Source organism: Passer montanus, unplaced genomic scaffold, assembly GCF_014805655.1.
Source record: "Passer montanus isolate IOZ18808 unplaced genomic scaffold, ASM1480565v1 scaffold8, whole genome shotgun sequence".
Taxonomy (NCBI): domain Eukaryota; kingdom Metazoa; phylum Chordata; class Aves; order Passeriformes; family Passeridae; genus Passer; species Passer montanus.
Window position 1 is genome coordinate 11428456 of NW_024373256.1, and position 26246 is coordinate 11454701.

Consider the following 26246-nt stretch of genomic DNA (forward strand, 5'->3'; position numbering starts at 1 on the left):
CTGCTCTGTCCCAGCACACCAATTCTGCTGTTTCCAGAGTGATTCTCATTCTAAAATCCAATGTTTTTCTTATGTTTCATTAGATATTTATCCATTTGAATTACTCCGCAAAGGCAAAATATCCAGAGCAGAGGAATCAGGAGGTTCTGTCAACTTCAGAGCTGCCAGGATTTTACTTTTGGGGTCAAACTGCCCACTGTCCTGTTCTTGTCAAAGCCATGGAAACCCCTGTGAAACACCAGTGCCCTGGAACACTTCTGCCAGAGGAAATCCCCCAGACAGCATGGAAAAGATTTTAAAAAGAAGAGCAAATGAAACCCAGGCTCTTCAGATCATTGTGGAAGAAACTATTATCTCAGGAGGAAGTTCCTGAACCCTGCCCTGGCTGCTGTGCCTGAAGTCACACAAGTTCAGTTTCTGCTCCTCTCCCTGGAGACACTGGGAGCAAAGACTTTTTTTTTTTTTTTTGCACTGGGTGAAAAAAGGGTAATTTTTTTGATGAGAGAAGGGTGGTCTTCCCTTCCTCACCACCAGATAAATGACTGAAACTCCTGAGCATGCAAAGAGGGTTTGGGTTCCTGTTTAACTCTATTCTAACCCTACATGATTCTCCAACACACAGTGGTGAAAGGAGCAGTGAGCACAACACCCAAGAGGCACAAAGTTGAGCCAGCAGTCTGGGAAGGTCTCATGGCCTGGAGCCACGGGCTTGTATCTCACAGATGAGCTGCCTGTGGTGCACACCATTATGCTTGCAATAGACATGCTGATAGATTAGAAATTCCACCTTGATTTAATGGATTTAGTCCCAACAGTCGAGGACATAATTAAATCTTTAAGAAAGGATTAATCCATCTTTACCACCTAGTATTTATCATCCCTAAATACTCACAGACAGTGTGTGTGTGTGTTGCGGGGTACAGACACATATATTTATTTAGAGAAAAATGCTGTTTAATTAGCAGGAACCATTTCCAGGTTTGCCGAGGCTCCAAAGTTTGTCTCTCTGAGTCGACTCCGTTAATTCCAGCTGCAAACAGAGGCTGTGCCCAGATGATGGCGCCTGCAAATCACGGATCCCTTGGAAATAATCATTAGGTAACTCCTTCTGGCGGGTTACACATTGTGGGCTTTAGGGTTTATTGCAGAGGAAAATAGAAGTCTTATTGTATTGCAACCCCTCAACCACCAAACCCCCGAACATTGCAACCCCTGCCTCCCTGTCCCCAGAAACCATGGACTGTGTTATGGTGTTGTGTTAAATTAGCTTTTACAGCTACCTTCCATTTGGGGAGTTACAGCACCAGAATAAGATATAAGAAAATACAAAGGGTTCAGACTAAAGATACTTCACCCCATGGGAAATGCATAATTCAAGGTATTTGTAAATGTGTTTGTGATGTGCTGAAAAGCTGAACTGGAACAAAATAAATAAAGCCAAGCAACCAGGCCTGAGAATCCCAATCCTTGATGGAAATCAGACAGGCAGGTTTAGATGTATTTCTGAGGGGATTGTAGGATTTGGGTCAGCTCACTGAAAGGCTGCCCTGGCCAGCAATAGCCTCACACCAGAATGAAGCTCTGAGTGCTTTGTGCCAGGCAGGGACTACCTCTTATACAGGAGAGCTTATGTTCATTTTGGAAGGGGTGAGGGAAATAAAGCTACGGAGAAAATAGCAGTCTGGAGGGAAACAAGATTAATTCTAAGTGAATCACACATGTTTCAGGGATTCAGGGTCTGCACACAGAGCAAAAATAAAAAGCTTCAGACCTAGTGTCTGAAAATCAGCTCAGCAAAGCATTTGAGTTTGGCTGCTTATCTGGGACTGGTGTTTTCAGAAACCAGGGTTCTCTCTGAGCATTACCTCAAATAGCTGGAGATACCAGAACAGCCAACATGCAACAAATTGGTGAGAAAATCCTGTTTCCTAATATGAAAATGTTTTATTTGAATTTTGTGATCATTGCTAATAGAGGTTCAGGTTTAACACACCATTTCCTCTAAATGTATGTGTTCAGATACATAAATGTTAATTCTGACCTTTGTCTACTAAGTACATCTAATTTTCCTCACATATTTCAGTCACCTATAACAAATTACCCATCCCTTCCAATTCTCTATGTTCAATGTCCTTCTAAAGATGCCCAGAAGAGGGGAAAAAAAACTGAGGAGTGAAGATATGCCAAATTGATTTCAGATTTGGGAGCTATGCCACATTGTCTAGATTGTGACTTTACAAAAAAAATCTCCAAAGAGGAAAATAATAAAACACCCTAAAACCAAACTAATGAGCATATTTTTTAGCAGAGAAGATTTTTCTAGAAGATTTCAGGTTTGCTATTTGCTGGCCCACAGCAGTATCACTTTTTCCAGGTCTTGCTCAGCATTGAGAAATCCCTAAATCCCATGAAGCTCAAACATCCCAAGTCTTCAATGTGAAGCTTGAGCCAGCAGCTCACTATTAATCAAACAGCTGGAACAGCTGCAGCTCCAGCCTCCTGTCAGAGCTGGGGAAGGAAGGCTCTGCAGAGCTCCAGCTCCCTCCTCTGCACCTTCCACAGCCCCTCTCTGCGGGATGGTTGGATCCTGGGCTGTGTCCCCTGGGAGGACACTCCTTCCTTCCTTTGGGATCGTGCTGGGGCCTTGCTGGGTGACCCCAGCTCAACATTCTTCCTGTGGCTGAGCCCTCCCAGCTCTGGGAGCAGATCCTCAGAGGCCACCCAGCCATGGGTAGCACACAGCAAGTGCAGCAAATTCTCGTGGTCTTGTCCTCAGATGATTTCCAGTCCACGTTCTAAAGAATCTCATTTCTTTCTCAGCACAGCCTTGTGGCTGCTGGAGCTTGGCTCGGGCTGGGAGCAGAGCAAGCATTTCCCAGCTTTCCTGGCTGGGGTGCAAACAGCATTCAAGCTAAATATGATTTTGGGTTCAAGATTTGGAGAGTCTTGAGAGTTTTCTTCATATGCTTACAATCAAGATTTGCAGCATATATGATGACAATTGCTTAAAGGATTTAAGGCTGACTTAAGAAATCATGAATGACAAGAGAGACAGAGCAGATGGAATCATTAGGAATGACAAAACCAGGAGCATTTCCACCTATCCTGTGTAATGCTTGTTTAATAATTACAGACAACGTTGGTTTCTGTGCTTAAAGATTAACATATTTTTATCCTAACATGTTTTTATCCATACATGTGAGTGCCAGTTGTTTTGAACAGGGCTCGTGTTTTCTGACACACCCCCGACAAACTGAGGACCCAGAGAGCCAAGGGGGCTCTCCAGACTCTTGGTGTTCTCAGGGCCATTTCAAGTGCCAAAACATCATTGTGAGGATTTAAAGATAAAATCAAAAAGCCTTGAGGAATGTAGTTGAAAGCCACAATCCTGTAAATGTCTTACTGTGAATTTCTTTTACTAACACAGATGATAGATCTATTAAATAATTTCCTCCTTGTAAATGCTAAGAATAGTTCAGTCCCAAAATGGCATCTTGTACTTATTTAAACATTTCTCTCTTTCTGTCTCAGTGCTGGGGATGTACATTTTCTGAAGGAAAAAAAAAAAAAGAAAGAAAAGATAGGCTATTTCAGCAACTAGAAAAATATTATTTGGGTTTAAAATTAATTCTGAAAGACAAATTTAAACCAAAGTGACTTGAGAGGTGGAATCAGAGGTCTGGTTGAAAGCCCATGATGAACATCTGAGAGTTGTGCCAAAGACTGGTTTCCATCAGCTCAGTGTGGATCCAAATCTCTTGGGCACTCCAGAAGAAAAATGATCTGTTTGATCAGCAAAAGCAATGGAGAAATCCTCGTTATTTGTTGGTGTCTCTTAGACGACCTTTTAAATAAAAAAAACCAAAACCCTAAACTAAATCATGCTGAGGTTTTAACTGTCATAAAATTCATTAGGCTGGGGAGGATATGAGGGGATCATTAAGTCCATGCCAAAACAGAGTTCAGAAGTTATTAAAACTATTACTGGGAATACTCCAACATTAGTCTATTGCATCTGACTATTTTCAGGGAAACATAGAGGAATTTAATTATCTTTTTATTTTAGGACTTCTAACCTGTGATAGACTGAGTTTAAGTCTGTCAATAGGCTCAGGGATTTCTAGTGGAGGAAAACACACACACAGAGACTGAGTAATCTATAGAAAGTAAGTAAGGATTCCTACAGAAAATCAGACTGTAAAACTCCCAGTATTTGTCAGAAGCATTCAGACTTTTTTTTTGAGTGAACCAAAAGGCTCTTAAAAGATTTCCAAAGGCTCAATTCGCAGTATTTGGCAATAGTTAGGCTTCTTTAGTCCTGTCCCCAAAATCCCTGGTGACTGAGAACAGGAATGTCACCAGGAGAGCTGAGCACTCCCTGTACTTAAAGCACTGTACCCCTGCTGCCAGCAGTGCTGAGGGAGAGCACAGGCAAAGCAAGACTAGGAAACTCAGCTCTAAATATAAATATCTGCATTGATAGAGGGAGTTAACTTCTTTCTATTCTGCCTTCACAGAAGGCAGAATAGACTTACTGGACTCTGCAAGCCAGCCAGCTATTGCAAGAAATGCACTGTAGTGCCTTGCAGCACACAAATACCTGAAATGCTGCTCCTGGCACAAAGCCACAACATAGCTTCACATCCCCTGGCTGGAGTAATACTGAAATTAAAAGAGGTGATATGAGTGAGATATTTGATTTTTCAGCAGCTCTGGCATTCCCCAAATTAATGAAACACTCCTCAGGTTTGCCTAAGGTAAATGCAGACTCAAACACAGCCATCAGGGTTAGCAAGGCAGAAATATCTAACTCCCAACACATGCTGCAACAGAGTACACATTTATTCATACCCTGTTAGAGGCTCAAGCAAGAGACTCAGATTTTCTGGAACTTGTGATTTATTTGTGAACTGAAGGCTAATATATTCTTTAGAATAAAGAAAAAAAGTCTCCAACCCCCTCAAGGTTTTATTTGCTTTTCAGCAATCCTGGTCTTACCAATCAGTGTGTTCAAGCCAACTTAAAATATCTCCCAGTCAAACAAACCACAAAGCAGCACTCCTCCAGCTGGACCAGCAATCTTTCCCTATTTGTTTAAATCTGACAATAAACTCATCATCAACTGCAGAGGATAGTAAGAGAGAGCAGGGAGAGGACCAGGCACAGAAATTCTGTTATTAGCTTTCTCAGCTGTAAGACCTAAGAGGGACAGCAGATATATTTTTGCTCCAGATGGTTCCTCAGAGGAAATCTGGGAATCCAAAAACTAAGAACAAAAGGATGAAATAGAAAGAAAAGAGCCTCACAAACAAAGCCAGTAAAATACAAATAGACTACCAGGAAAAAGATGTACAGAAAGAAGATAGAAATCTGTAGGATGTCTTGTAAAGAGGTGAAAAATCTCAGTGTTACAGACACATAAAGAGAGACCTGGATGAAACAATGCCCTTGAAATTCTCACTGTAGGAAAAAACTTTTGTTTTTCCTCAGCTGTGCTAGTGCCCCTGAGGGAGGGTGCCACATAGGCAAGTAGGATTTAGGTCTACTAACATTTGAATGGTGAAAATGCTAAAGCCTCAAAATCTCTCTTGCTCAGAAAACTCTTATTATTATTGGTAATGAAGCATAAGCCAGAAAAAGCACAGCTTGACAAAGAGAGACCAAGCTGAGCTTGTGGATAGCCAGGGGAATCCCCCCTCCTTCCACTTAAACCAACAAAAAACCTCCCCACCAAACCTTGCTGGGAGAGAGGAAACACTGTGGTGAGGAGTGGCACTTTTTGGAAGCGCCTGTTCCAAGGGGAGCTGTGTTTGACAGCCCAAGAGCAGCTCAGCAGTGCTCCTGAGCAGCTCCAGCCCTGCAGGCATCCAGGCTGGGGCTGGGGAGGGTGCCCAGTCCTGCCCTGCAGAGCTGCTGGTGCCCAGAGGGGAATTCCCTGTGCACCCAGCTAGCCCAAAGGGCAGGTCTGCAGGCAGCAGGATGCAGGGAAACCCACTGCAGAGGCTGTGCTGCTCCAGGGCAGTGGCAGCATCCTGCTGCAGGACACACACCATGCCAGAGTGACATGGATGGGGAAATACGAGGAAAATTAGCTGAATTTGCAGCAATGGACCGACTCTTTATATGAGAGATGTTTCTTTCCTGGTAAAAAAAGTTGCTCCTACAGAATTCCACTCTTTTTTTTTGTTTAATTTTTTTTTTTTTAATTTTCAGTACAGCTACAGCTCCTTAATGGGGTGACAGACTATGCTGTCTGTATTAGTCAGCAGTGGAGCTCAGAGAGTCACTTTGCCTGGTGATGCCAAGCCTCAGTGTAATTTCTGCAGACATCCTCGTCTGAAAACACCTCGGGTGACAGTTTGGCAGGCATGCTGGCATTTCCAGCTGAGTCCCTGCTCCTCCTCATTGAACTTCAGCACTGCCTAAAGCCACTAAATGAGACAGAAACCCCTCCACAGTAGGAAGGGTAGAAACTATGTGAGGACTGTTCTGTGTCCCCATGCCTTAATACAGCAAATAAACAAAATGGGGAAGGGGAAAGGGAGGTACAGAGAGTGTGACCATCTCTGGTCCTTGGCATGACACAACTTTCTGGCACCCTCTGGCCAGGACTGAAGGGCTGCTGGAGTCAGAGCTGCTGTCCCACCCCTGCTCTGGGGTGGCACCCACAGCCCTGAGGGTGACATCTGTGTTGGGCTGAGCTCTTGCCTCCATCTGGGTGCTCACTGCACATGCTGAGCTCACTGGTGAGAGAACACTGCTCTCACACACTTCTGTGAGCGCTGCATTTTTGGCCCCACCAAGGGTTTTGCTTTAGAGACCTGACAGCCCAAGTCAGGCCTCTCTCTGATCTTCCTATTCTCCTTGAAAAGCAAATGCATTCCTATCTTTAGAGACCACAGAGGGCACTCACTCCAGCCTCCTGGTTCCCACTTGCTGCAGATACTTTGAAAGACTAACTCCTGTTAATTAGGAAAAGATAAAACAATTCAGGCTGCACTGCACCTTGCAAGTGCAGGCCTTGCCCTGGCCACTTCCAAAGGGGGAGAGGCTTTGGAAGTTGATTTGCCAGACACGTTCCCTGACTGTCACTAGAGTTAAACCAGACCCCATTTATTTTCCATGCCTTCTGCAAGCTATGTTCCCAGTGAAAGGAAAGTAACATATTGATAACAGCAGGCTCTGTCACAGGGGAGGATCGAGAATCACCCACGCGTTGCCTTGAAAACAAACAACCCCCAAACAATTGATCACTCACTGCTAGTACAGAGGCAGTCTATTATGGATAAAAATACAGGTGGAAAAAATTCATCAGGGATGTGCAAATACCTTTATTTAAATTCAAGCACAGTAAAGCAAGCTTTGCTCCTATAAACAGGAGTAGTGGATTATGGATGCATTTCTCTCAAGTCCTGGCAGACAGGGAATGCATTTCCAGGCTAGGGGAGCCAGAAAACTGAGTGATTTCCCTGTCGAGGCTGGGATTTCTGAGATGGCTTAACCTGACTGCCAGGAAAGGTGGAGGTGCACCACAGAGTGCTGTATAAATCGCTGCTCTGGCTCCCTGTGTGTAACCTGAACACAGCCCCAGGTGAGCTCAGGATCCCACAGCCCAGCACTGCAGGGCCCCTGCCTGATCCTCAGCACCCTGGAGAAGCTGTGCAGCTCAGTGCCAGCTGCAAACAAGCCATGCTCAGCCTGAGCAGCTCTCACTGGATATGGGAAGTGTTAGTTTAAAAAAGCAAATTTGACAGAGCAGCCTATGGAAAAGACACAAGGAAGGATCTGAACGACATCTACTGTGCATATTTATGTGAAGAAGAGAGAGTGAGAGCAAGACCACTTCAGCTCCTCACCTCTCCTATCACTACCAGTTCCTTCTCCACCTTTTGCAGTAGGTGCCCATGTGTGTGATGCATTTCTCAAAGAAAAAGCTGATTCTCTTGTTGACATGCTAAACCTGACTCAATATTGTCCCAGAATCAAGCATACCTTGATCTGAATAAAGATATTAGCCAGAATTTTTAATCCAGAGCTAAGAAAAGAGAGTGGCCACAGTGCCTTTTGGTTTTAGTTTTACCCTTTCCAGCTATGAGCACACAATGCACTGTCCAGTTTTAATTTAGTCTCTGCACTTAATTTAGTCACTGCTTACCTTGATTTTCACATCATTGCTTTGGGATGTGAAATCCTCAAGGCTTTTTCAGCAGAACTATAAATTTTGAATGGCAAAGCCAGACCATGGCTGTAGAGCCCTGCCAATTTCTTACAGACATTTCTGCCTAGGAGAGAAAACACCACAAAATATCTCAGAAAGGAATCGTGACAAGAATTTACTCTCTTCTTTGCAATAGAAAAGGGGGACATAGAGTACTTGAATTTCAAAAACTCAGGTAAACAACACTAACTAAAAGCACTTAATGTTATTCTAGGCTCAACTCAAAAAACTGAAAGAAAAATGTCAGCACTTTGACTTTTCTTCTCACTCATGACCATGCAGAGTTCCCATCTGTGCTGGCTGACCTTGGCCAGATGCCAGCCATCCACCCAGCTGCTCTGCTCCTGCCCTCCTCAACAGGAGCTTTGGGAGCCCTTCTATGCAACAAACAGTTTGGACAGCTCGCAGTGCTTAGTGGTACCCAAATTACAAACGGCGTGAAAGGCTCTCATGCAGTGACAGAAGAGCAGGGTTACCATAAAGCATCACCTGCACACACACAGCCACAGCCCCCTCCTGTGCCTGCTCTGGGGGGTGTAACCCTGAACTCTGCACAAGGGGCTCCTCTGTGGGTGGTACAGTGGTCTGGCATTGGAGGCTGAGTTTGAAGCAGAGTTAGTTCATACAAAGGAGAAGGTATAATCCATCTCAAAGTGTGACTGGTTTCAGAATATATAAATTCTATGTAGATAGAAATTATGGAAGTGACAGAGAGAGAGAACATCTTCAGCATGGAGAATGAGAACAAAGATGCCTTATAGTTTGCTACTCAGAAGGCATTGGCAGAATACAGTGGGTTTTGTTGTAGCCCTAAATCATTTGGAGTTGATTTAAAAAAAAAATTATTTTAAGAACAGCAAATCAATATAAAATAAGACCATGCCTACAAATGGAAACAAAATAAATTTATCACATTCTATTAAATCAGGAAAAGAAACACACAGTCTGCCATTTTTTTTTAATGTTTGCTATTTTCAGTCCTAGAGGTTTTTTCAGCAATATCAACGTCATCAAGCAATGTATGACATCAGCTGGTGACTTGCTTATACTTTGGTGCATGCAGATGATATATCTCGACTTTCCCTGCTTGAACTCCATTCCATCTCTCTCTCTCTGCAATACCAGAAACAGAAAACCACAAAAAGTTATTGCAGTAAAAGTCAATATAGGGGAAAAGCAGGTTATTCATTTTAGCTGGGAGAACGGGGTCCCTGATGAGTAATCACAAGTCAACCAATTCTGGGATGACTTCCAAAGGCACAAGTAGGTGCTGGGGCTCATAAGCCAAAGGTAGTCAATAGCTTTGCACCACTCCTTAAACAGTGACAGTCCCACTGAGCTGAACTGCTGCTCAGGCTGCAGAGACTGGGAGCCATTTTCCCTCTCCAGTATCTCTAACATCATCTCTTCCTTCAGATGTACAAATACTGGCCACCCCATCAGCCTTATGGACACAAGATACCTGCTCCTGGTCGTGAAGTGCAGGGCAAGGAGGGGCTGCAGTCCCTGTGCTGGGTGGAGCCAGCCTGGAGCAGGCTCAGCTGGAATGTGGGACATGGACACACTGAGCCATTAACACCACCAGTCTGTCACTGAGGACACACAGGGGCTGCAAGGACACCTTTGCTGCTATTTGCTTGCACTCCTTAGCCATGGCATGCCTGACAGAGGGCCATCATTTGGTGCCTTTTTTCCCTGGTGCAGAGCTTTTTGTAAAAACTCCTTGTGAAATCATTTGTTTGAAAACAGGATTTTAAAATAAAGACAGGCAAACCAAAATAAAACCACCATTAAAAAAACAACAAAATCTCCCTTCTCCCTGCCAAATCAGCCCTGCCTGGCTAACAGTGAGGTCATTCTTTGTTTTGGTTCAGATAATTTATTTTCCAAGAGCTATACTTTACACAGAGAGACTTCATTCACATATGCAATTAAATATTGCTTTCCTGAACAGAAGTGGCCACACAGAGCATGCTGTCAACACATCCCTGCAAGATTTCTCCAAGAGTTCAGCAGAATAATTAGCTTTGGTACCGTTGCACAGTAGTTTTTATCTATCAGAGTTTTATCTTGCCTTCTCTCAGTGGTGAGTCTGAGAGAAATTCTGAACGTTTGCCTCATGGGTCTAATCATCTTATTGATGCTCAAAGCGTTTAAATGTGATCTGCAGCCCCTTCACTCTTTGACATTCCAGTTCTTAAAAAAAGTCAGATATTTTGGCAGGTGCTTAGCTCAGACTTGTTCTTTAGGCTATAAGGCTTTTGCCTGTCTAATTAGCTGTGGCAAAAAGCTGAGAATGTTGACAATCTGGGGATGTGAGGTAATAAAAAATAGATTATTTACCAGCAGCAAATTAAGCCCTCTAAGAACCAGTGCGATGAGTTGTGCCCCTGTGACAATTCCCTGCAGCAGATAGATACCACTGTCTCCATCTGTCTATCTTGTGCACAGCGTACCTGACGGCGAGTTTCTAATCTATTTTCCCATGCACAAGAATTGATCCACCAAAGCCTTCAGAGACTAAAGAAAGTAACCTTTCTGGTGACAGCAAGCAAAATCTGTCTGCTTCCAAAGATGATTTTTCCCAGTTTCCTTTGGGGCAGTGCAAATAATTGGCCAGAGTTGCCAAACACGGCTCAGGACTGGAGAGGGCTGGGTAGTTGTGCTTCAGGTTTGGGCTGGCAGGAAACAGCATGGAGGAAAAGGCAACTGTGGGTGATGGATGAGGTCTGGCTCCTCAAAAGCAAGGAGAAGAAGCCCTCAGGATGTGCCTGCTCTGCTCCATGGCAGTGCCTGGCTGTGGGGAGCCAGTGCTGCTGTGGGGCCAGTGAGACAAAGAGCAGACCTGGAGACAGAAAAATCCATCTCACAGAGGTTAGCAGTGGAGGTGACATGACTTCTTGCTTAAGCACATGGTCAGCAAGGCAGAAGAGCATGCAGGTGCTACAGAACACGTTCCCCCTTTTAAAACCAGCCTCAGAAGAAGGCTTTTAAAGACAGTGGCTCGTTAGAGTAGCTACTTTTATTTCAGCCAGTTTACTCCTAATGACAATCTGCCTTGGCTTTACTCCTTTATACCACACTACTTTGCAAATTCCTTTCCCAGAAGTATTTTAAGGAATGGGATTCTGGAATGTTTTTTGGTTTACTCAAAACAGGATATGAGGATATGGGAAGACAGGATATGGAACATATACTGTCCTCTCATCCATATTTCTTTAGGAATGGATTAGCCACACTTTCTTTCATGTTTTCCCCACTACCTTGTTAGCATAAGCATTAGACAACCCTTGTTAGCATAAGCATTATTGTAAGCCAGTGCCATAGTCTGATGTCAAAAGAATGGCAATAAAACCCCTCTAGGTTACAATACTTGCTGTTATAATATCCCTTACTCCAGAAAATGCTGGATCCATCTTTGGATCCAGTGACTGGTCACAGATTTCAGGTTACGTGCTGCAAGGAGTCCCAGAAGTCCAATTCTTTGTCAATGAGCTATTACTGTAAGAATATTACTGTGCTTCTTAGGGAATTTGTTAATCAATATGGGTAGAGCACATGATGTTGTAAAGCTTGTGCACTTCATTTCTGTGGGTAGCAGAGATGACATCAGACCTTCTGTGGAATGGTCACATCAAGGCAAAGAGCACTTCAGTAAAGGATACATGGATATATGTATCTGCCTTTTGAGCAAAGACTGCAAATTGTGCAGTATTTTCAGCTGTACCAACTCCCTCATGTTTTGGCTTGTCTCATCATCCTCAAAAGCTAAATACAATGTCAAGATTTATTGAGAAGATCACAAAGCAGTTTGCATTTCCTAACAGCTGGGGATGTCTGAATGAGTTCAGCAAACTGACACAGACAAGTTAAAACCCCGTTCACACATCTATGCTAAATTCCAGCAGAATTTACTCTGAGGTTTGTTCTGAAAGTTATGCAGATAAATCCTTACAGAGATGGACAAGAAAGCCAAGTGCAGTTTCTCCAATCCAGGTAAAAGGCTGGAAGTATCAGGAATCTCATGAGTGTGATTATTGCTGAGAGGCTGTCGGTTCCATTTCAGAGATCAAAGATGATGCAGAAACATTCTGTAGCTCTGTTCTGTAAGCAGTGTGCAAGGAACAGGTAGGTATAATTTATTTTAGCAGATTTCAGAAAGGGATTGAACATTTTTATGGAAATCTAGAATAACAAATAAGGACATCTATAATAACAAATAAGAACATTTATAAAATGCCCATGATTAGACTGTGGGCACAAACCCCACAAAAATTAGTACAAGGTTTTTTCTATTGACTTCTGTAAGCTTGGGCTGGATGCTAATGGGTACCAATTAAGATGAAGATTTCTCTACAGCTAAGTTATCCATAATTTTATGCTAGTAAAGGTTGTTACACCTCAAACCACTTTATAGCAAAGGACCTGAGGACAGACAAATTTTAATCTTCAGAAAAAAAAATTCTACTTAATAATTATGGTATTTTGTTAGATATTTACTGGAATAAATTTCACTGAATCTGCTGTCTCCCTGGTGGTCACAGTTGGTAGCAACCATTACAAGCACAGACAACATGTGAGCATACCAATTCATGTTTGATTTTCAGCCTTTTCTTCCTGAAAATACTAAAAAAGACTGAAAAAACTAACTTTCCTGTATTACAATTAATTTGAAAGGAACTTAAGGATCTATGTGTGCTTTGTAAGGCTTTTAAAACAGATACTGACAATGAACTTGGCAGATTTTTAGAAAGCTTCAATATAGTGAATGGAAAAAAAAAATAATAAAAGAAGCCTGTGCAGTTTAGAAAGAGAAATAAAGTGAATTCCATTGTATCTCTTTCTCCTTCCAATATCTAACACCACGTTACACTGCACTGCAGAAGCCGAATACTGAAGCAAATTACCTGTCAAGAGGATTTTATCAATAAATAATTGAATTCAGCTTTCAAGGAGGGCCAGTGCTGGGACATTTTCCCCTAGAACTGCAGTGGTGCCTTATTCTGTGCCCTGCAACTGCTACTGCAGCACCAAACCTCCATCAGGGAGGCAATGACTTGGGTAGGGAACAATTTGGAATTAAAGAAAAAAAAAATAAGGGGAGAGAGCTAAAAAAAGTGGTTTTATTGTAGCTTCTTGAACATGACCGTGCATGTTCATCTGTCCCTGATACCCTCTGGTCTGATCCACACTCACCAGGGGCAGGGCTATCAAACCAAGTCCTCTCAATCTCTGGTAGAGGAAACCTCAGTGAGGAAAGAGGTCTTGCCAAGGGGCAAACAACAGCCTGACACTGCATTTGTTAGGCACAGAGAGTTCCCACACAAGGGGGAGGTGGGGAAGGTGGGCAGAAATGAGAGAGTGCAATACAGGCTTGGCAAGGAGCCTGCCTGGTCCTGGGCAGCAGGGAACCCAGCCAATGGGATATAAACCTATTGAAAAGCAGGCTTCATTAGGTGCACTGCTCATGGAGCTGCATGTTTACAATTTGGGAGGAAATGGGCTGAAACTGAAACATCACAGCAAAAACATGGGCTTTAACGCAGGGTTTATAATGGGTTCATTTAAAAAAATACAGCTTCTTAAAGGTCCTGGATACAATTGCAGCCATCATGCCCTCAGTGCAGCAGGTATGCACTGAGCAGCACGCACAGAGCCACCACACTGAAGGTACTTTGGTTTAAATTGCAGCAGAGTGGTCAAGTTTTGCCTGTGGAGGAAAACTGTCAGGAGGGCACTGCCTGGGCTGAGTGGGAAGGTGCAGCACAGATGTTCTGAGAAACTCAGGCCAGTGTCTGGAAAGTCACAGGCAGGGCTGTGCTCCTGTTGAGGCAGGGAACTCGAGTTGAGTGGGAATAACTCCATCATCAGGGCGCTTATTCATTTAGGCAAATTTTAAAGAGTTTTGCCTGACTCAGATAGGCTGCCTCAGCATTTCACCCTGTGCCTTTCCCAGGTGCTTTACAAACAGCAGAGAGGAAAACAGTAGCTCCTGGAGAGTTATTTGTGACTCAACAGGATCTAAAATGTTGTCTCTATAAAAAGCTTGTGCTGTCCCTTCAGCAGAACAGTACCTGCCCAGACAAACCACCATGTTCCAGATTGCAGTGGGGATTCTTCATATATCAATCAGTGAAACACACTGGGAGAGGTTTTGGGTGTGAGGCACTGGAAGAGCCACTCATTCCTGCTGATTTTGTGCTATGTGGCCCATCGCTATTCCTTTTTAGTTGTTTGTTTTTTAAATTTAATAATTCCCTGGTAGCTGTTGAATCTGGCTGTTGGCCATTTTTCCATTTAGCACGAACAGTTTTGGACAGAACTTTTCAAGCTGGTATGAGCATTTGTGGACTGGAGCCACACACACAATAATTGCACTCATATTTCTATTTTCCTGGTGGAGTTTTCCTGTTCCTTTTGCCAAGGGTGGGCTGTGCTGGCACTGTACCTTCAGTAGGTGTGACACTTTTTATATGTGCCCTGTGGAAAACTAAAGACAAAATCCTCTGAACCTAAAGGAAGGCAAAACCTTCCAGGCTAAGTTTTCAGCTAATCTCAGATATGCACTGCAGCAGAATGTATTAATTTTTAAAGTGACTGATTTTAATATATATAACACATCTTAAAAAAAGTTGGACACTTACATAATTAACATTAAAATTTATATAGATTTGGAATGTTAATGGTTACACTAACATCAAAAATCAGAAAGAAAGAGAAAAAATCTAAACTGATTTAGGCTGTGTCAAGTCTCAAGTTCTATAGCAAAATTTTTAGCAAATGTAAGGTATTTTCTTTTGTGTGCAGGTTTTTTGAAAATGGTTTCTACAGAGTCTCTTTCAGCTCTTGATATGTGCCAGTGTCACAATAATAATCTCTGAACCAAACAGGCCACTGATATCATGCAGCAAGGCTACTCTGACCTAAGAAAATCTGAATTTCCAGTGGCACACAGCTCACCACGATTCATCTCTTACAAGCCAAACATTTGCAGCCATCAGTTCTGCTGCAGAGGACAGCTCCCCATTACATACTTGTTTTCAGGAGCTTGTATTGTGCAGGCAGAGAAGAAAGCAAGGATTATGTGGGAGAGCAATGCCTCATTTCTTGCCTAGGACCAACTCAGGCAGGAAAGGGATGAAGAAATAGGCAGAAGAACAGCTGGTAATGACAGTGGCTAAATGAGGCAGCAGGAGAGGAAGCTGCCACCTTAAGTCCTGAAGTTTTTTCACTCCCGCATGCTTGGATGCAGGGGAACACCTGAAGCCAGTGTCACATGGGGCACGGGGGATTTTAAAGCACTTTGGAGCAGCTCTGCTCAGCCTGAGATGCTGCAAACAGCAAATGCCATGCACAGCATTCCCATTCTCCCACTCCTTTTCCTCTTTGCCCTTTTAGGGAACATTAAGTAGCAGCACAAAGAATTTCTGTGTGACTGAAGTGAAGCACTGCTTAAAGAACAGCTACAAAAACACCATGACATAGTGATGAAAAGGATTTTGGAAGAAAGATCCTTAATTTGAATGGAAAATGTCTCTAAATCCTTTAAGCTGCTTTGAAAATCTCAGCCTCCATGATATGGTTTAAATCTAAGATAACAGTGCTAGTCTGAAATTAGACAGAACATAACCTTACCTAAAAGGAAGAGGGATAGAAAAAGCCAAATTTCCCCTGAAGTTTGCATGTTTGTGTTATTTTATTGTTAAACACTTGATTTATTTCGAGGGTAACCTGAAAATCTGAGCCTGTTATTTCAGTGTGGGAAGCACTTTGGAGCAGCAGCTTCAGGCCACAGGCAGTACCCAGACAAGCACCACAACAAAGGGGCTGTTCCTGGGGAGCAAAGCTCATAGCAGAGCTTTAAGCTGCACTCAAAGGAGTGCTTGAGAGAGTTTGAAGCACCTGCAACTACATGGGAGGCTCTGGATTTGGAAAGAAACTTTACTGTCAGAAGATTATGTCACTGCCTAAAACAATTTAAAATGAACTAAGTGCTGCAGCAGGGATTCAGATGCTAAAAAAGAAACAATGTGATTTTATTTCTACAGATGCCTGCTGCACTGGCACTGTGAGGTAGAATGCTCTCACATCACTCACTGGAATGTAGCACACAGACATACACATCTACCTATAGCTCTCTGCTTATTTATGTACCTAACTCTGCTGGCAAGAAAATGTCATCTTAAAATTCACTATTCTTTAAAAAAGGGGGTAAAAAAGAAAGGTGGCCAAGTGTTATACAGAGGGCAAGGATGAAGATGTATTTAAAATAATATGGAGTGTGAAATAACCAGGGTGGTAAGTATTAAAGCTCCTTAGAGAGGATAGAGAAGAGTACAAAGAGAAATTTAAGCTTCGCTTGTGTTGGAGGATTTATTAGTTCTTGAAAAGGAAGATTTCAAAGAAACTAGTAATGAATGAGGGAGTAATTACATACTGAGTTTGCAGAGAATAAACTAATTATAAAAATATGGTATGTTGTAGGCCATCTGCCCCCCAAAAAAGAACTGAATTGTCAAATTACTGAGCCAGAGATGACACATTATAATTATACTGTTACTATGCAAGATTTTAATACAAAAATCTAACAACATTTTCCAATAACCACCATTTCTCTTTCTTCTTTGAAAATGAGAGTCATTATATGCTATCATGAGATTTGATGCTGCCTGTCAGCATCCCAATGTGTTGGGATAACTGCATTACCCATCTTTGAGGAAGGAGAAATCCTAGTGACAAACCCATGGAGGCACATGCCAGAGCCAGCTCAGGAAATGAGGCAGTTTCCACCCAGTTCAGAGCACAAAGGAGTCACTGATCATTTCATTCTGTGAAGAGGTGCACAGAAATTTAACAGGATGCATCAAGCTGCATGGGTGCCCCAAACTTTTGCCTTGCCTTTGGACTTTATTTATATATTATTTTATTGAGAGATTGTGTTTCCCTGCAATCTGTCTGATCACAGAGCCCTTTCTGTAAGAATGGTCACTGGAAATCCAGTTTAAAACCTAGCTTTGGTATAAATATTACAAACCACACCATTCTGGCTGTCTTAGGACCATAAGCCCTTCCTGGAAACAAAGATGTTTGGAACCTGGAGTCAACATTCAGCCAGTAGGAGAAAGCAGTGGTGTAGTGTCACAGACATATTTTATGAAAAATCATTTTGCCAGGATCTTTTCTCCTGAGAAGCTGGGAAGCTTCAGCTTCTCCATGTTTTGCTGCTTTGGAATGTGATTTGGAGAATTGTTTACCCAGCATGTGAAATTGTTTTCTCTTGATGACCAATGACAGCCACCTGTGTCGAGGCTGTGAGCAGTCACAAGATTTTATTATCATTCCATCCCTTTCCTTTCTAGCTTTCCGATGGATCCTTTCTCTCTATTCTTTTTAGTATAGCTTTAGTATAGCATTTCAATATAATACAATATCATAACATAATAAATCAGCCTTCTGAAACATGGAGTCAAGATTCTCATCTCTTCCCTCATCCTGGGACCCTCGAGCACACCCACAGTGTAGGTAGGAGGTTTCAGAGGTAGGAATCAAATGGCTCCAAATAGCAAATGCTTCATTTTATATTGAAATATGGCTGTTATTTTTTTTTCCCCTTTCATGGTTCTTTCTGAAGCTCTGCAGAGTAATTTTCAGTGCCTAAGATAATCTTTCACATAATTTAATTCTGCCATACTCAATGGCACTTTGGGATTTTAGTCTCAGGAGACTTTCAGTTCCTAATGGTGAGTTTTGTCTTCCCTGCAGAACACCAAGAGGATATTCAAATAATCAGCAGCTATTGCTAATGTGAAAATGAAGGGGCAGAGAGGAAAGGTACAGAAAACCAAAATGCACATGCTCGTGCCAGGAGCCTCTTAAACTCAACTGAGATCTTTGAAGCTTTGCACAGCCATGAGCCTTTCACCTTCTCAGAGCAGATTTTCATGAGTCACTCACATGTCCCCAGATTAGCAAAGATCTCTGTTTCAGGTGAGCAAAGAACCCTACCAAAGACAGCAAGATCCTTGTGCTCTTAGAGCACAGCTGCTCATGTGCCTTCTTGGCTCCAAACACTTCAAAAAATGCATCTAAATTCTGGAACATGAAGAAAATAAAACCAGATAATTTTTCTTCTTATACTTTTGGTCCTTTGAAAATCCAGATCCATACAGTTTTTTGGTGCCAAATACCCCATGAAGAATATTTCCATTGCTTTTATTGGTCTTTAGATAAGAACCAACTATAGGCAAGTGCAAGTATGAATGAGAGGTAAGGATTTTTTTAAACAATGTGGTTCTAACCCTAAACTACTTCCTCCTACACCTAAGTAAGAATCTGCTTAATTTTTCCTCTTGTTCACCAGTGACTAAAAGTGGTAATTTCTACTTCTATGATGCATCTGTAACAACAACCAAAACTGCTTGCAAAAGGAAAAAAAGCACAAATACTGGAAAGAGTTTTTGGTGATATTTTCAATTCCTGATGTACTAAAGTACAAGAAATAAAAAATCTCAATTAATGCATGATATATTAAAACACCTCCAAACACACAAACCCCAACAAAAGTCAGAAGAGAAAGAGGGGGTGAAAAGGAGAACATTCAAAAGTTTTGGGTTTTTGTCCCAGTGCCCCTGAGGGTAAGAGGTCACTGCATGGTTCTGGGTCCCTCTTTGCACAGCAGAGTGAGGATGAAGGTTCAGAGCTCCAGCAGCAGTTCCTGTGCTCAGGGTCAGCAGAGAGTCTGGAACTCAGCCACTGACACCTGCAGCTTCTCAGGCACCTTTTCTGTCATCTTGGAGACATCAGGCTTCGGAGCTGAGTGCACCAGTTCATACAGTTAATGCTTGTTAAAATTAAAAGTGGTTCAGCATGTGATTAAAGTTTGCAGTTTAATAAGTAATTACAATGTTCCTGCCGTCCAGCCTGCTGCACTTTTCTGCCTACAGCACTGACTTGAATACAAAACCAGTGAGTCTATTCATGCTGATGTCTTCACTGCATGCTCTGCTCTTATTTGCACCCCCCCCAAATTAAACATTTAAGAGGCAGTTAATAAAGCTAACAGTTAGATGAGACACATTAAATAGAATTTCTGAAGAATGTATTAAAATTTAGTATTAGAATAGTTTTAAACCAAGTTACATTTTCTTCCACTTATTTTGGTTACAAAGAATTTTTACAATGCTCTAGTATTTAGCTCAATCTGAAATAATAGCTATATCTCTAGTGCAATGAATTAAATGGGCATATTCCTGGTCACATATTCACACAAAGATGTGAAGCTGCCACTGGCTTCCAAGAGAAAAAATTCCCCAGAAGTTTAAGGCATTCAGGCTGCCCATGCTCATTCAGGTCCTCTTCCAGGTGGGAAAGTAGACTACATCTGAACAGATATAAATAAATTAATAAATAAATACTAAAGATTTATGCTGTATATCCAGCTTATTAAAAGAAATTTGTAAGCCAGGTTTTCCTCCTCACCAATATATATGTAGCCCTGTACATGCCAGTGCCCCAAGGCACATTTTTTTCAGTTGTCACTGTGGTCCCTGAGTTGTGCCATCACTGTTAGATGCACTCAGGCAATAATTACATTTTAGAACTGCTAAGTTGTTCACAGAACAGTATTATTTTCACCATCAGGGGAACAGACTTTTAAAATGAGTATCCCACAACACAGTAACATGTGTTTTTGGAGCTGGTGTCAAGCCTGAATGACCACTACTGCAGGACAATGCTCCCTGTGTTGCACATCCTGCCCTCAGCAGTTCTGCACTGAGCACAGCCACGGCTGCAATGCTGCACATGTGAGGAGCAAACCAATGTCACCAACCCAGCAGAGCCCTCCCTGAGATTAATTGAAAAACAAACAACCAACCAGAAAAACCCTGAAGAGAGATTTTCCCCATCTCAGTATATTAGAAGAGGGATTACTCCTGACAGCAACTTGAGAAAAGAAGAAATAAAGGACAGAGAAGGGGGAAGTAGTTTGCAGCATTCAATCAGTATGCAGCATCAGACTCTTAATTTGCAAAAGCTCTGCTGTAGAGACATTCCAGCATCGCTGATGGCCACTTTGCTTCCAATGACTGTAGCTACTGCAGATGAAGCCTAATGACTTCTGTAGCTGTGGAAAGATTTCCCCAAGTGAAAGCACTTGTTAAAACTTTGTTTCCCCACTTGCTGGTCGGTCAGACAGAGCACACAGAAAGGGGAATCCATTTCTGTGATTTTTGTCAGGGCATGTCCTCTTGGTTAGTGTACAGCATATGTTCAGATGGCTTTGATTAGTTTCAGCTCTTTTGGTGTGTGCAGGAAAGGCACAATAACTTCAATTGTGTCGTTAGCTCCAACTCAGAGCAACTCCCTGTGAAACACCTGTGAGGTTCCATGACTCAGACATAACCCTTTTTTCTCATTACTCCAGCCCCAGTAGCAGGAGTGCAATATTGTCTCCCACTGATCTGTATTAGCTGAAGCTTGGCAGGGAAGGAGGTTTGTATGGGATCAAAGCTCCAGCCTCCACTTGTCCACCTGCTCTTGGTCAAAAAAAGAGGTCACCTGGCTGTACTTTTAAAATAAACTCAGTATCCAGTTAGTCTGTGGTAGCCCAGGGAATATTTTAATTTCCTTTCACAGAAACTGAGTATATACTGCTGACCTCCAGGAAAAAACCCAAAAAGCAACAATACAACTATATTAACACAGTTTAAAGTAATCTCCTGAATTTCCAGTAAGGCAATATAAAGTAAGGTTAAAAGTCTCTCAACTAGTTTACTCAATACAGACTCAATTATAGAACTACTAAAAATGACCAGGTCCTGACAGCATCTCTGCTGTAAAAGAGGAGCTGAAAGCAGGCAGTGCATGCCACCCACTGCAGGCTGATAGTGGGTATAGAGTTAATAATAAACACTCAATCCATGCCCAGCCCTGTGCTCTGCACCTTCCCTACACGTGGTGAATGCACTGTGGCAGGAGCTGAACCCCAGGTCACCAGGTTCCTCTCTGCTGTTCTGCCCCAATGGGTTTAACAAGTCTTTGTTGTTAATGCCAAGCAACTGCTACCAGTATCACTTCAACCTTGAAATGTCTGCTTAAAATGCTGCTCTTCCTCCAAGTAAAATAATTTTGATCAGATTCTGTCCTCTGCGCTTCTCATCTCTCCCCTAAACTGAAATGTGAAACATTTCAAACAATAAAAATCACTGTACTGGAAAGCGGCACTGTTTATTTTTCGCACACTGCACGCAAGTGTACAGCAGACCTTTAAGAGTTCTAAATTCATTCTGACCTTCTTCATCGGTTATTTACTTTGAGCCTTGAGGAAATGCTTAGCTTAAATGGCCTTTTTCCCTTTCAGAAATCTAATCTTCCAGAAAAATTCCACTGGACAGCAGGTTTTGTAATGGAATTACTGTAGTTAATTCCTATCACAGCAGTTCCTTAATGAAAGGCTGGAAGAAAGTCAACAGGTACTGTATTCTGTAAAAGGTGCTGTAAATATGAGTGTCATAGTTCAGAAAGGTGTGTCATCTCCCCATCAAGATAATTAATGGTCTCTCGAGTCACACAATCAAAGGTTGCAATAATAATCTATAAGATATCTCTCTTTGTTTCCCAATTAAAACTTTTCAGACTAATTAAAACCATGCTTGTGTCATGCAGTGTGGTGGTTTCCAACCGGGGCAATAAAATAATGGATCTCAGCCAGAGAAGATAAATGCCTGAAAAAAAATTACCCATTTAAGCACCATCTTATGTCAGCATTGATCTATGAAGTTTTGCTTCACATAGTGGAGGAAACCATCTTCTCTTTAAGGTAACCTGCAGTCATTTTCATAAAAGCTGAGAGCCTTGACTTTTATTAGTTCTCTTCAGGGAAACCTTTATCCATTAAAGTCCTGTAACCAAGAGCCAAGTGCTTGGGTTCCACAGAACAAATGAGCCCAATGTAATGTCAATTATACAAAAAAAAAGAGAGAGACAGATTAATTAAAACTCTTCAGAAGTCTCTTCAATATCATTGTCTGATATGCTTGCTATCAGCAGAGCATGTCTTCCATCTGGCAGGTTCCACAATATAACATTTTGAGGCTGTTCTTAAGGAAATTATATCAAATATACTGAATGTGATAGGGAGCAATTGGTATTAGTTTCAGATTAATCTCTGCATATTCTGGCATTCCAGTTCTGTCCTCAAAGCCTGAATTTGCTTTCACTGTGATGAAAGCAAACTGATGGTCAAGAGGGTTTCCCCCTTTCCAGTTGGTTTTTTTGATCTGCTAGCTGGGACTACATGGGAGTTCCATGTTCCAGCACTGCTGGGGCTCTCCCAGAGGAATCAAAGGGACAGCACACAGTACTGTCACCTCATCTCTGAGATGAGGCTAAGAAGGATAGATCCCTTATCTACACCCTCAAAGATGTCCTGTAGCCTTTCCTGGCATTAGTGTAATAATTTTTAGACTTAAACTCCTCATTGCCCACTGCAGAGATCTGGGAATTTATCATTCTTGTGGAACATCAGTGGAGTACAGCAAAATCACATCACTCAGCAGTTATACCCTGAATGACTTCTGTCTCCATTTCTGATCTCACTACTTAATTAGTGGTAGCTAATTATTGTGAATAGCCTTGCATCTTTAACTAAATGAATGTGTGCAATCCTCTCAGGTTTTCTATTCGAAAAAGGGAGGGAGCTGGTGGTATCACACAGATAAATATATTGTGTGGGAATATCTGCTTGGCACATTGCAGGAAATTTGTGCCTATCTTCTGGAGATATGGGTCAGAAGCTCTGGGACCATGGTGGTGCTGAGCTGAGAGCTCTGGGGGGTGCAGTGAGGTGGTGGGGCTGGTGGCTGCTGGGTGACACTGAGGACACGCAGAGCTCATTCCCCTCTGTGCAGTGCAGCACATCAGGACAGTCCAACAGGAGAGATCTGAACCTGCTGGGACAGCTCTCCCTCCAGGACCACAAGCAGCCACGGGAGGACTCCTGCATTTCTGTGCTTGACCAGCCACCAACAATGAAATATTGTCATTCCATCAAGTTTTCTGTTTGTATAACATCAGTCATTAAAGGATCTGAGAGGTTAAATGTGCACACACAGTTGGTAAGGCAGGCACTGATATCTGAGCCCTTCAATGCTCTGGCAAAGCAGAGAGATCAGAAATCTGCACAGCTCAAAGTGCCACACAGCAAATCAGTCACAAAGATGGACAAGGAGGTCAAGATGCTCTGTAAGGAGAAGTTTCACCTTCTGTCAGTGCCCACGTGGGAAGCTTGGGAAAAGCCTGGTTTGGGGAGGCAGAGCAGATACCTGCACACACCACACAGACCTGCCATGCTGTGGTCAGCCACGGATTCTTTAAAGCAATGAAGTAATAAGGAAGCAGGACAATGTGTTTTGAACACCAGACTCTCCTGGGATTCAGTGCCATAACTTTTTTATTTCCCTCCTAAAATGTTAATTCAAATGTGCAACTAAGTAAGTGCCAAAACAACTTGTAAAACTTTTAGTAACCCCACATTGACAGAAAAGTAGTATTGCAGAATATGCTCCATTCCCTTTGATCTATGATTTATTGATGCACAGTATGAAATATTCATTAAAACAGACTGCTGTTTCCCGTTGATTTGTCATGTTTTTAATTCATATTTTAACACATTAATAAAACTGACACTATTAATTATTTTTTGAAATACCAAATATATTTGAGATGTAAAACTGGCATGGGTTATGTTTGATATTAAAGTATCAGGAGGAATTAGTTCAAGCAAAATACGATCCGCAAGTGCTTGTAATGATCCTCTATATCCTATCGCCCCAAACAACTCCCTAGTTCCCTTCACTACTTTGAAACAACTTTAAATTACAAATGCAAACTGCACTTAGAAGCAGTTGTAACATTAAGCTCATGCTGCTTCTGTATTTCATACAAATACATGTGTTCATCAGTCTCTGCTATGGAGGTAACACAGAAATATATTGGAGGGGCACAGGAATCTGTTTTTCTGAAATGATTACTGATCTTGGTCTTCAGTGGTGTTTTTTCCCAGCAATGGTTTGGTTTAACAATCCACAAGGCAGCTCTGTTCTGCCACTCCATCTGCTGTGTAGCAATAATAGGGAGGCTTATGCATTTTTAAGGGAAATATACTCTGTCTTATAAAAGGCAGACTCATAATTACAGCTTCCAGCTTGGAGGAGGAGATGTTGAAATGTGCCTATGAAAAATTAAAGTTCATACTGGTCAGACAAACACCACTGAGCTACCTTCATTTATGTCACCCAATTATTTGGTCCTCAGAGATGAAGTATTGCTCAAAGAATAAAGAATATAGTATTGCTCAAAATAAGAATTACCAACTTTTAGGACTGTATTATTAAGTTAATAGCACTTGAGATCTGTGCATTTCTACTTATGAACATCTTATTTTCTAGATCTCAAAGAGATTTATTAATTTGCTCATTTAAAAAAAGTAAAATTCCAAATAAGTAAACTATTTTAAATATCACATCATATGAACACTCAAAGATCAGCTCTCCTTTCCCAGTTCAGTTAATGTTTTCAAGATAGCTAGAGAAAAAAGCAGAAAAACATGACTGACCCAAGACCACTCAAATGCCTCAAGAATCTTCCACCCTTCTTCTTGCCAAAACTATGCAATTAAATGCTGACATCTGAGATGGGCACAGCTGTGCATAAAATATTAAGGGTGCCCAACTAGGGTCACACCAGAGGGTGTGACAGGGGGATTGCTGGCTGTCCTGTGTCTGCCCAGCTGCTCCCTTGCAGGAATAAAGCAATCCACTGCTTGTGGTGCTACCAGACAGGAGCAGAGCCTGGGATAGGCAGAGCTCACCAGGGCCCACCTGGACCCCAAGATTCCACACTACTTTCTCTAGTTTCCAAGCATAGTTTAAAAAGGCCATGTCCAGCACAGTTTAAGGGATTGGGAACTTGCCTAGGGATCACTAAAAATGTGTAAATGTGTCATTAGCATCTTCCTCACAGGGCAGAAAGGCAAAAAACAAGAGAGCTTGCCTGGAGATTTGAGAATGCTCACACATGCTTTGTGTGGAGAATCCCAAAGGCAGCTTCTGCAATTCTCTAACCTAATGGTCAAAGGACCTTTGACTGCCTGGTACCAATTCAGACCTCCCTGAAACACTGGGTGCTGTGTGGGAAGAGCTGTCCTTGAGGCCTCATGGTGCTTTAGCTTTAGCAAAGAAAGGAAGAACTGTTATCCACTCATCACACCCATACATAATCTCTCAGTCTCAAATCCATGTGTTTTCTACTGGCAATGTGGAAGTTCACATTTTTCAACCTTTTTTTTTTTTTTTTGGCGTGTGTATATTGATTTGTTTTATAGCAAATCAGCATTTCATCTGACCTTTGAAATTGAAGTGTCCATGGTTCAGCAACTCCCAAAGCCTTTACCATCACATAATTATGGAAACTGTGATTCAGGTCAGTTTAACAGCCAACCTCAGGCAGGAAGTTCTGCAAATATATTGTAGCTGTTTCTTTATTAATTATCAGCAACTTCAGCTACTGGGTTTCAAAAGACACCAATATTCCAAAGAAACTTGAAGTGCTGACTGAAAATAAGAAAGAAACAATACAACAAAAGGCCAGAGTCTTACAGACCATTCCACAAGGATGTGTCTATGAAATTCCTGATGATGCATTTCCCATACTGTGTCTGCAACCTCAGGGCCAACCCGAAAAAGAGACTGTATAAATGTCACTTTCAACATGGTAATGACACTGGAAAGCACTCACTGATCTACAATAAGCATCTCTTTCTCTACTATATTGTGGAGAAAGCTTCAAATGCAAGTAAGTTCAGACCCTATATTGGGATGGAACAGATGCTGGTGAATTATCCTGTCAATTATCATTTTCTCTTTACTACAACTGAGTAAATATGTAACAGAAAACCCCTCAAGATGCACGTAAAGCTTGTTATTTGCAACGCCAGTGCAGATGGAGCACAATCCTTACTCTGGTAACG